We start from the raw sequence: 11,681 nt of genomic DNA, 5'->3' as shown, positions 1-11,681 counted from the left end.
AAAGCACTCACACCTCACCCTAGAGAACATACAGCGATTAAAGAAATACAAACTAATCCCTTGGAATGAAGGAGAACGGACTGATAAGCATGTCTAAGGGAGATAGCTGAGAAAGACCATGACGAGTATACTATGGAAAAGAAAAAGAGGACCCAGAAAATGGAAGGTGAACAGAAATCACACCTGAATTATCCACAATGAAAGATGATGTCCGTCTTTAGACAGACTCTGCTGGAACATTTGAAAGTCAGAGAAATTCACAAGCCAAAAAACGGCAGCGAAGGTCAAGCATGGGCTAACTGGGAAGGGTGAGGTATGAGACTGCTCCAAGCAGGCTCTGAAACCTGTATCCAGGAAGCATGCTGGACCTCAGAGACACAATTATGACAAATCCTCTGACATCACAATGGACCCGAAAAACAACCTAGCCTCATCTACACAGTGCTAGAGTTGGGCTCACTAGTATATTTAACTCCCATTGCACTCAACTGCACGTTGCCACTGAACATGTAAGTGGCCGGCCGGTGGTGCAGTGGTGAGGTCCGCACCTTCTGGGTCTGTGGCCCAGTATGGGCTGGGTGGAATCCTCGGTTTGGGCCTCCTCACCACTGCTTCAGTTGTTCTGGTGCAGGCGTCCGAGGTAGAGTAGAGGCAGATGGGAAGGGACGTTGGACAGGGCCAGACTTCCACAGCAAATACAGGAGCATTGCCAGCAGATGTGAGCACAGCAATGCACTTGTGCCAAAACAAAACCAATTAAAAGTTGCAAAGAATAGAAAAACTGAAGCTAAGAAAAAAAAAAAAAAAAAAACCAGGAGCTTGCCATTACGAAGAATAGGATCTCTGTGAATAACCTTAGCAAAACAGGTGAATTCTATGTTAATTCAAAAACTAGCAAACCTTTGGGGAAAGAAACTCAAGAAGACACAAGAAAAAAAAAGATATCGAGGGATCTAGGAATGGAAGGATTAACACACTTGAAAGGTTCATACCGCAGTAAGGAATCTCTGGATTCCATGCAATCCCAGTCAAAGTTGCAGCAGTATTTGCCACAGAGAAGAAGAGAGAATCCTAAAGTTTCTAGCCAGCAACGCGAGACCCTGACTAGGCAAAGGAATCCTCAGGAAAACGAACAAAGCGGCACGTGTCACAATTTCTGATTTCAACATAGAGGACGAAGCGCTAGGTACCGAAACGGCACAGTCTGGGCCCCAAAACAGGCATGAAGACCCATGCAAAACAATTGAGAGCCCAGAGCCCAACTCAAACTTACATGGACAGCCCATTTTGGACCAGGGAGCCAAGTGGAGACAGCGGAGAAAGGAGAGTCTCTACAATAAACGGTGCTGGGAAGCCTGCACAGCCACATGGAACACAACGAGAGTACACCATGATGTTACACCTGGCACACACACCACCTGAAATGGATTAAAGCCTTGAATGGCAGACTTGAAACCGTGAACCTTGTAGGAGAAGACCTAGGCAGAGTGCTCTTTGCCATCTGTCTGAGCCGCCTATTTGGAAGAAGCATGTCTGACTGGGCAAGGGCAACAAAGGAAACAAGAAACAAACGGGACCACATCAAATGCACACACTTCTGCCCACTCAAGGAAACCATCAACTGAATACTAAGACACCACAACAATTGGGAGAGGATGTTTGCAAACCACACATCGGACAAGGGGTGAAAAGCCCAAAGATACAATCAACTCGCACGTCTCCACAAGAAAAAAAACAAGCCAATGAAAACCTGGTCAAAAGATGGAAGCAGAGATTTCTCCGAAGAAGACAGAAAGAGGGCCAGTAGGTGCATGAAAACTTGTTCACCATCATTAAGTCTCAGGAAAATGCAAATCCAAACTGCAAGGACATGGCAGCTCACTGTGGTCAGCATGGCTAGAAGGAAGCAGACAGGAAATAACAAGTGTCAGAGAGGAGGTGGAGAGAAGGGAAGCCTCCTGCACTGCTGGTGGGAGTGTAACCCGGTGCAGCCACGATGCCAAAGGTGTGGAACTGCCTCAGAAGTTTAAGTATCCATGTCCCGTATGACCCAGCTATTAATCTGCCGCTTGTTTATCCAAAAAAGTCAGAAAGACTACCGCATAAAGACATGTGCATGGCTGTGTTCACCACAGTCTTACTCCTGATATCCAAGACTTGGAAAGCACCCTGGTGTCCAGCAAGGGATGATTGGAGAAGGAAGATGGGCTATAGCCACACAATGGTATACCACTCAGCCGGAACAAATGATGCAATCCAGCCATTTGTGACCACCAGAATGGCTGTGAGGGTTTTAGGGGAAGTGTAACAAGCCCCAGTGAGAAATTCAAATACCATAGAATCTCACTTACAAGGAGAAGAAAAAGCAAGCACTAACCATCAGGTGGCACTGAACATTTGTATGCGGGCTCCCAGAGGCAAAGAGGGGCGGTGACGGAGGGTGAAAGAGAAGATTAGGCACAAGTGTGTGGTGAGGGCCTGTGATTAGTCTTACACTGGTGAAGATGATGTAAGCTACACAGAAGTCTAAAGCAATGAGGATGTGAATCTGGAGGTTATAGTACGTTCTAATGCAGGGTCATGGCTATAAATTCACCTCAAATCAAAAATCCAAAAAGGGGTCCAGAATGATGTCATAAAGCTTTGGGGGCGGAAAGAGTTTACGGAAGGTGAACTTCCAAGGATGGAAAATCACCTCCAAATGCTTACAGATGCTACAGAAAGGCAGACCATTCCAAATAGGTGAAGAGGAATACTACGAAGAGAACATGATCAGTCCTAAACCCATGAACGAACGGAAAATGTTACCGTCCATGATGTTATTACTTATCACCTTCACGAATAATCCAAACAGGCCCACGTCTTCCCAAGTTCAGGCAAAAGGTTGGTCCAAAAGTACAATTCAGGGCCGGCCCTGTGGTGGAGCAGGTAAGTGCCCACATTCCGCTTGGGCGGCCCGGGCCTCACTGTTTCACATTACGAGTGCATATCACATTAGTAGTGTTAGGAAATATAGATTTCATGGTATGGTGCGGGCAGAGATCATAAATAAGCAGCAATTGTGAGGATACGTTATGAATACGCACAAGAAAAGGAACCATAAGAATATTACAATCTATGGAAGTATCTGGTACACTTCCCAAAGGCAGAAGGAAGGAAATCTTGTGACCTGCCAAGGTGGAATTGGCAGAGTGCCACGAGATGACACCCTCATTGTGCATCAGAACATTCCCTGGGCAACTTCAACTTGTGAGGGAGTCCAGGACTTTTTCTGGGTAAGGTCCACCCATTTTGCCATCTACCCAAGATATAAGAGATAAAACCCAGGATAATCTTACAGGAGTGAAACCAGTGTCTAGAGAGAATGTAGGAGCCCTTTCGAAGTTCAAGGAGAAAGATAGAAAGTGACAACAATTGCAGAAAAAGGAAAACTATCCTACCTAGACAGGGTGAGGAGTCAGACTGGTCTGAGATGGCTGTGAAACTCTGTGTGCACGGAGGTTGTCAGGACAACTTCGAATTTTGAGGTCGCTTATGACATCACGGTGAACATGTCCCCCAGGGTGGCCGCATGGTTACAGTCTGAGGATTGGCCTAGGCTAGGCTATTAAAGGGACAGATACCCAGAAACAGGTTTGGCAAACAGAAAGCAGGCACAGAAACTAGAAGAGATAAAACAGAGTCTGATGCAAGGGATAAGAAAGGAACCCTAGGCCACAAGTGAGAATAGAGGGACAGGCACGGAGAGGAGAACATTGTCATCTATTCAAGTCTATGGGGAGGTCATGCTGATTCAAGCTTGCAACTTCATTGGAAACAAGTGGCCGGACTTGGCGTTCATCGCACCTACAGTGCCCTTGTGCCTTAAGCATAATGCAAAGTCAAGAAAGATGTCTTGAGGACATTGAAGAGAAGAATCGATGCCTCCTTTCCAAGGCCCATAGCATTCTTTGAAGGTCAGTCTCTTTTTCCGAAGCTCTGGTGTCACGTGGGCCCACTGGGCACATGGTAATGTGTCCCAAGAGATGTCTTGGAAGCCTTGAAGGAATGGAGCCCTGTCACGCTTGGGGTATGTCTCTTTGTTTGGAAGTGCTCTACAAGGGTGCTGAAAAGCACCCTCTTCCACAGGGCTTCGTTCCTTCGTGAAGGCTGCCCTCCCAGGCTAGTGTGCTCTGTTTGCCTCCATCGAAATTCTCTCCCCCTACCTCTTGCCGTAGAAGGATTATTGATTATGTGTTTTGACACCATATGTAAGGAAGTTGCACGAAAATTAGAACTTTACAGTTGTGTTTCAAGAAAAATAAACAGGCCAGGGTAGAGGATGTAGGGCAAACAAATGGCACACCCTATAAAAATTAAGTAAGCCCGTATCTGGACGGAATCTAGGGGAACGTTCAAGGATCAGGGGTCAAGTTCGAAACTTCCCAAATCCGGAAAAGAGACAGAAAAATCTCTTTCCTGGAGAGTGGAATTCATCCGATTTGTCTAAGTTGTCTTGGAAACATTGTGTCCGTGAAGGGGGTTGCCAGGACCACCTCGAATTTGGAGTTTCTGATCTCAGGATGTCAAACCAACCCACATGACCACGTGTTCTCAGTGCTTAGTTTGACCTTGGCTAGGGTAGCCAAGAGTCTTACAAGTGACCGGTGCAAATTCAAGGACAACAACCAAGAGTCACGAAAGCACTCACACCTCACCCTAGAGAACATACAGCGATTAAAGAAATACAAACTAATCCCTTGGAATGAAGGAGAACGGACTGATAAGCATGTCTAAGGGAGATAGCTGAGAAAGACCATGACGAGTATACTATGGAAAAGAAAAAGAGGACCCAGAAAATGGAAGGTGAACAGAAATCACACCTGAATTATCCACAATGAAAGATGATGTCCGTCTTTAGACAGACTCTGCTGGAACGTTTGAAAGTCAGAGAAATTCACAAGCCAAAAAACGGCAGCGAAGGTCAAGCATGGGCTAACTGGGAAGGGTGAGGTATGAGACTGCTCCAAGCAGGCTCTGAAACCTGTATCCAGGAAGCATGCTGGACCTCAGAGACACAATTATGACAAATCCTCTGACATCACAATGGACCCGAAAAACAACCTAGCCTCATCTACACAGTGCTAGAGTTGGGCTCACTAGTATATTTAACTCCCATTGCACTCAACTGCACGTTGCCACTGAACATGTAAGTGGCCGGCCGGTGGTGCAGTGGTGAGGTCCGCACCTTCTGGGTCTGTGGCCCAGTATGGGCTGGGTGGAATCCTCGGTTTGGGCCTCCTCACCACTGCTTCAGTTGTTCTGGTGCAGGCGTCCGAGGTAGAGTAGAGGCAGATGGGAAGGGACGTTGGACAGGGCCAGACTTCCACAGCAAATACAGGAGCATTGCCAGCAGATGTGAGCACAGCAATGCACTTGTGCCAAAACAAAACCAATTAAAAGTTGCAAAGAATAGAAAAACTGAAGCTAAGAAAAAAAAAAAAAAAAAAAACAGGAGCTTGCCATTACGAAGAATAGGATCTCTGTGAATAACCTTAGCAAAACAGGTGAATTCTATGTTAATTCAAAAACTAGCAAACCTTTGGGGAAAGAAACTCAAGAAGACACAAGAAAAAAAAAGATATCGAGGGATCTAGGAATGGAAGGATTAACACACTTGAAAGGTTCATACCGCAGTAAGGAATCTCTGGATTCCATGCAATCCCAGTCAAAGTTGCAGCAGTATTTGCCACAGAGAAGAAGAGAGAATCCTAAAGTTTCTAGCCAGCAACGCGAGACCCTGACTAGGCAAAGGAATCCTCAGGAAAACGAACAAAGCGGCACGTGTCACAATTTCTGATTTCAACATAGAGGACGAAGCGCTAGGTACCGAAACGGCACAGTCTGGGCCCCAAAACAGGCATGAAGACCCATGCAAAACAATTGAGAGCCCAGAGCCCAACTCAAACTTACATGGACAGCCCATTTTGGACCAGGGAGCCAAGTGGAGACAGCGGAGAAAGGAGAGTCTCTACAATAAACGGTGCTGGGAAGCCTGCACAGCCACATGGAACACAACGAGAGTACACCATGATGTTACACCTGGCACACACACCACCTGAAATGGATTAAAGCCTTGAATGGCAGACTTGAAACCGTGAACCTTGTAGGAGAAGACCTAGGCAGAGTGCTCTTTGCCATCTGTCTGAGCCGCCTATTGGGAAGAAGCATGTCTGACTGGGCAAGGGCAACAAAGGAAACAAGAAACAAACGGGACCACATCAAATGCACACACTTCTGCCAGTCAAGGAAACCATCAACTGAATACTAAGACACCACAACAATTGGGAGAGGATGTTTGCAAACCACACATCGGACAAGGGGTGAAAAGCCCAAAGATACAATCAACTCGCACGTCTCCACAAGGAAAAAAACAAGCCAATGAAAACCTGGTCAAAAGATGGAAGCAGAGATTTCTCCGAAGAAGACAGAAAGAGGGCCAGTAGGTGCATGAAAACTTGTTCACCATCATGAAGTCTCAGGAAAATGCAAATCCAAACTGCAAGGCCATGGCAGCTCACTGTGGTCAGCATGGCTAGAAGGAAGCAGACAGGAAATAACAAGTGTCAGAGAGGAGGTGGAGAGAAGGGAAGCCTCCTGCACTGCTGGTGGGAGTGTAACCCGGTGCAGCCACGATGCCAAAGGTGTGGAACTGCCTCAGAAGTTTAAGTATCCATGTCCCGTATGACCCAGCTATTAATCTGCCGCTTGTTTATCCAAAAAAGTCAGAAAGACTACTGCATAAAGACATGTGCATGGCTGTGTTCACCACAGTCTTACTCCTGATATCCAAGACTTGGAAAGCACCCTGGTGTCCAGCAAGGGATGATTGGAGAAGGAAGATGGGCTATAGCCACACAATGGTATACCACTCAGCCGGAACAAATGATGCAATCCAGCCATTTGTGACCACCAGAATGGCTGTGAGGGTTTTAGGGGAAGTGTAACAAGCCCCAGTGAGAAATTCAAATACCATAGAATCTCACTTACAAGGAGAAGAAAAAGCAAGCACTAACCATCAGGTGGCACTGAACATTTGTATGCGGGCTCCCAGAGGCAAAGAGGGGCGGTGACGGAGGGTGAAAGAGAAGATTAGGCACAAGTGTGTGGTGAGGGCCTGTGATTAGTCTTACACTGGTGAAGATGATGTAAGCTACACAGAAGTCTAAAGCAATGAGGATGTGAATCTGGAGGTTATAGTACGTTCTAATGCAGGGTCATGGCTAGAAATTCACCTCAAATCAAAAATCCAAAAAGGGGTCCAGAATGATGTCATAAAGCTTTGGGGGCGGAAAGAGTTTACGGAAGGTGAACTTCCAAGGATGGAAAATCACCTCCAAATGCTTACAGATGCTACAGAAAGGCAGACCATTCCAAATAGGTGAAGAGGAATACTACGAAGAGAACATGATCAGTCCTAAACCCATGAACGAACGGAAAATGTTACCGTCCATGATGTTATTACTTATCACCGTCACGAATAATCCAAACAGGCCCACGTCTTCCCAAGTTCAGGCAAAAGGTTGGTCCAAAAGTACAATTCAGGGCCGGCCCTGTGGTGGAGCAGGTAAGTGCCCACATTCCGCTTGGGCGGCCCGGGCCTCACTGTTTCACATTACGAGTGCATATCACATTAGTAGTGTTAGGAAATATAGATTTCATGGTATGGTGCGGGCAGAGATCATAAATAAGCAGCAATTGTGAGGATACGTTATGAATACGCACAAGAAAAGGAACCATAAGAATATTACAATCTATGGAAGTATCTGGTACACTTCCCAAAGGCAGAAGGAAGGAAATCTTGTGACCTGCCAAGGTGGAATTGGCAGAGTGCCACGAGATGACACCCTCATTGTGCATCAGAACATTCCCTGGGCAACTTCAACTTGTGAGGGAGTCCAGGACTTTTTCTGGGTAAGGTCCACCCATTTTGCCATCTACCCAAGATATAAGAGATAAAACCCAGGATAATCTTACAGGAGTGAAACCAGTGTCTAGAGAGAATGTAGGAGCCCTTTCGAAGTTCAAGGAGAAAGATAGAAAGTGACAACAATTGCAGAAAAAGGAAAACTATCCTACCTAGACAGGGTGAGGAGTCAGACTGGTCTGAGATGGCTGTGAAACTCTGTGTGCACGGAGGTTGTCAGGACAACTTCGAATTTTGAGGTCGCTTATGACATCACGGTGAACATGTCCCCCAGGGTGGCCGCATGGTTACAGTCTGAGGATTGGCCTAGGCTAGGCTATTAAAGGGACAGATACCCAGAAACAGGTTTGGCAAACAGAAAGCAGGCACAGAAACTAGAAGAGATAAAACAGAGTCTGATGCAAGGGATAAGAAAGGAACCCTAGGCCACAAGTGAGAATAGAGGGACAGGCACGGAGAGGAGAACATTGTCATCTATTCAAGTCTATGGGGAGGTCATGCTGATTCAAGCTTGCAACTTCATTGGAAACAAGTGGCCGGACTTGGCGTTCATCGCACCTACAGTGCCCTTGTGCCTTAAGCATAATGCAAAGTCAAGAAAGATGTCTTGAGGACATTGAAGAGAAGAATCGATGCCTCCTTTCCAAGGCCCATAGCATTCTTTGAAGGTCAGTCTCTTTTTCCGAAGCTCTGGTGTCACGTGGGCCCACTGGGCACATGGTAATGTGTCCCAAGAGATGTCTTGGAAGCCTTGAAGGAATGGAGCCCTGTCACGCTTGGGGTATGTCTCTTTGTTTGGAAGTGCTCTACAAGGGTGCTGAAAAGCACCCTCTTCCACAGGGCTTCGTTCCTTCGTGAAGGCTGCCCTCCCAGGCTAGTGTGCTCTGTTTGCCTCCATCGAAATTCTCTCCCCCTACCTCTTGCCGTAGAAGGATTATTGATTATGTGTTTTGACACCATATGTAAGGAAGTTGCACGAAAATTAGAACTTTACAGTTGTGTTTCAAGAAAAATAAACAGGCCAGGGTAGAGGATGTAGGGCAAACAAATGGCACACCCTATAAAAATTAAGTAAGCCCGTATCTGGACGGAATCTAGGGGAACGTTCAAGGATCAGGGGTCAAGTTCGAAACTTCCCAAATCCGGAAAAGAGACAGAAAAATATCTTTCCTGGAGAGTGGAATTCATCCGATTTGTCTAAGTTGTCTTGGAAACATTGTGTCCGTGAAGGGGGTTGCCAGGACCACCTCGAATTTGGAGTTTCTGATCTCAGGATGTCAAACCAACCCACATGACCACGTGTTCTCAGTGCTTAGTTTGACCTAGGCTAGGATAGCCAAGAGTCCTACAAGTGACCGGTGCAAATTCAAGGACAACAACCAAGAGTCACGAAAGCACTCACACCTCACCCTAGAGAACATACAGCGATTAAAGAAATACAAACTAATCCCTTGGAATGAAGGAGAACGGACTGATAAGCATGTCTAAGGGAGATAGCTGAGAAAGACCATGACGAGTATACTATGGAAAAGAAAAAGAGGACCCAGAAAATGGAAGGTGAACAGAAATCACACCTGAATTATCCACAATGAAAGATGATGTCCGTCTTTAGACAGACTCTGCTGGAACGTTTGAAAGTCAGAGAAATTCACAAGCCAAAAAACGGCAGCGAAGGTCAAGCATGGGCTAACTGGGAAGGGTGAGGTATGAGACTGCTCCAAGCAGGCTCTGAAACCTGTATCCAGGAAGCATGCTGGACCTCAGAGACACAATTATGACAAATCCTCTGACATCACAATGGACCCGAAAAACAACCTAGCCTCATCTACACAGTGCTAGAGTTGGGCTCACTAGTATATTTAACTCCCATTGCACTCAACTGCACGTTGCCACTGAACATGTAAGTGGCCGGCCGGTGGTGCAGTGGTGAGGTCCGCACCTTCTGGGTCTGTGGCCCAGTATGGGCTGGGTGGAATCCTCGGTTTGGGCCTCCTCACCACTGCTTCAGTTGTTCTGGTGCAGGCGTCCGAGGTAGAGTAGAGGCAGATGGGAAGGGACGTTGGACAGGGCCAGACTTCCACAGCAAATACAGGAGCATTGCCAGCAGATGTGAGCACAGCAATGCACTTGTGCCAAAACAAAACCAATTAAAAGTTGCAAAGAATAGAAAAACTGAAGCTAAGAAAAAAAAAAAAAAAAAAAACAGGAGCTTGCCATTACGAAGAATAGGATCTCTGTGAATAACCTTAGCAAAACAGGTGAATTCTATGTTAATTCAAAAACTAGCAAACCTTTGGGGAAAGAAACTCAAGAAGACACAAGAAAAAAAAAGATATCGAGGGATCTAGGAATGGAAGGATTAACACACTTGAAAGGTTCATACCGCAGTAAGGAATCTCTGGATTCCATGCAATCCCAGTCAAAGTTGCAGCAGTATTTGCCACAGAGAAGAAGAGAGAATCCTAAAGTTTCTAGCCAGCAACGCGAGACCCTGACTAGGCAAAGGAATCCTCAGGAAAACGAACAAAGCGGCACGTGTCACAATTTCTGATTTCAACATAGAGGACGAAGCGCTAGGTACCGAAACGGCACAGTCTGGGCCCCAAAACAGGCATGAAGACCCATGCAAAACAATTGAGAGCCCAGAGCCCAACTCAAACTTACATGGACAGCCCATTTTGGACCAGGGAGCCAAGTGGAGACAGCGGAGAAAGGAGAGTCTCTACAATAAACGGTGCTGGGAAGCCTGCACAGCCACATGGAACACAACGAGAGTACACCATGATGTTACACCTGGCACACACACCACCTGAAATGGATTAAAGCCTTGAATGGCAGACTTGAAACCGTGAACCTTGTAGGAGAAGACCTAGGCAGAGTGCTCTTTGCCATCTGTCTGAGCCGCCTATTTGGAAGAAGCATGTCTGACTGGGCAAGGGCAACAAAGGAAACAAGAAACAAACGGGACCACATCAAATGCACACACTTCTGCCCACTCAAGGAAACCATCAACTGAATACTAAGACACCACAACAATTGGGAGAGGATGTTTGCAAACCACACATCGGACAAGGGGTGAAAAGCCCAAAGATACAATCAACTCGCACGTCTCCACAAGAAAAAAAACAAGCCAATGAAAACCTGGTCAAAAGATGGAAGCAGAGATTTCTCCGAAGAAGACAGAAAGAGGGCCAGTAGGTGCATGAAAACTTGTTCACCATCATGAAGTCTCAGGAAAATGCAAATCCAAACTGCAAGGCCATGGCAGCTCACTGTGGTCAGCATGGCTAGAAGGAAGCAGACAGGAAATAACAAGTGTCAGAGAGGAGGTGGAGAGAAGGGAAGCCTCCTGCACTGCTGGTGGGAGTGTAACCCGGTGCAGCCACGATGCCAAAGGTGTGGAACTGCCTCAGAAGTTTAAGTATCCATGTCCCGTATGACCCAGCTATTAATCTGCCGCTTGTTTATCCAAAAAAGTCAGAAAGACTACCGCATAAAGACATGTGCATGGCTGTGTTCACCACAGTCTTACTCCTGATATCCAAGACTTGGAAAGCACCCTGGTGTCCAGCAAGGGATGATTGGAGAAGGAAGATGGGCTATAGCCACACAATGGTATACCACTCAGCCGGAACAAATGATGCAATCCAGCCATTTGTGACCACCAGAATGGCTGTGAGGGTTTTAGGGGAAGTGTAACAAGCCCCAGTGAGAA

The sequence above is a fragment of the Equus asinus genome, chromosome 25, assembly GCF_041296235.1.
Source record: "Equus asinus isolate D_3611 breed Donkey chromosome 25, EquAss-T2T_v2, whole genome shotgun sequence".
NCBI classification, from domain to species: Eukaryota; Metazoa; Chordata; class Mammalia; order Perissodactyla; family Equidae; genus Equus; species Equus asinus.
The sequence above is the reverse complement of the archived record's forward strand: the minus strand, read 5'-3'. Positions refer to the sequence as shown.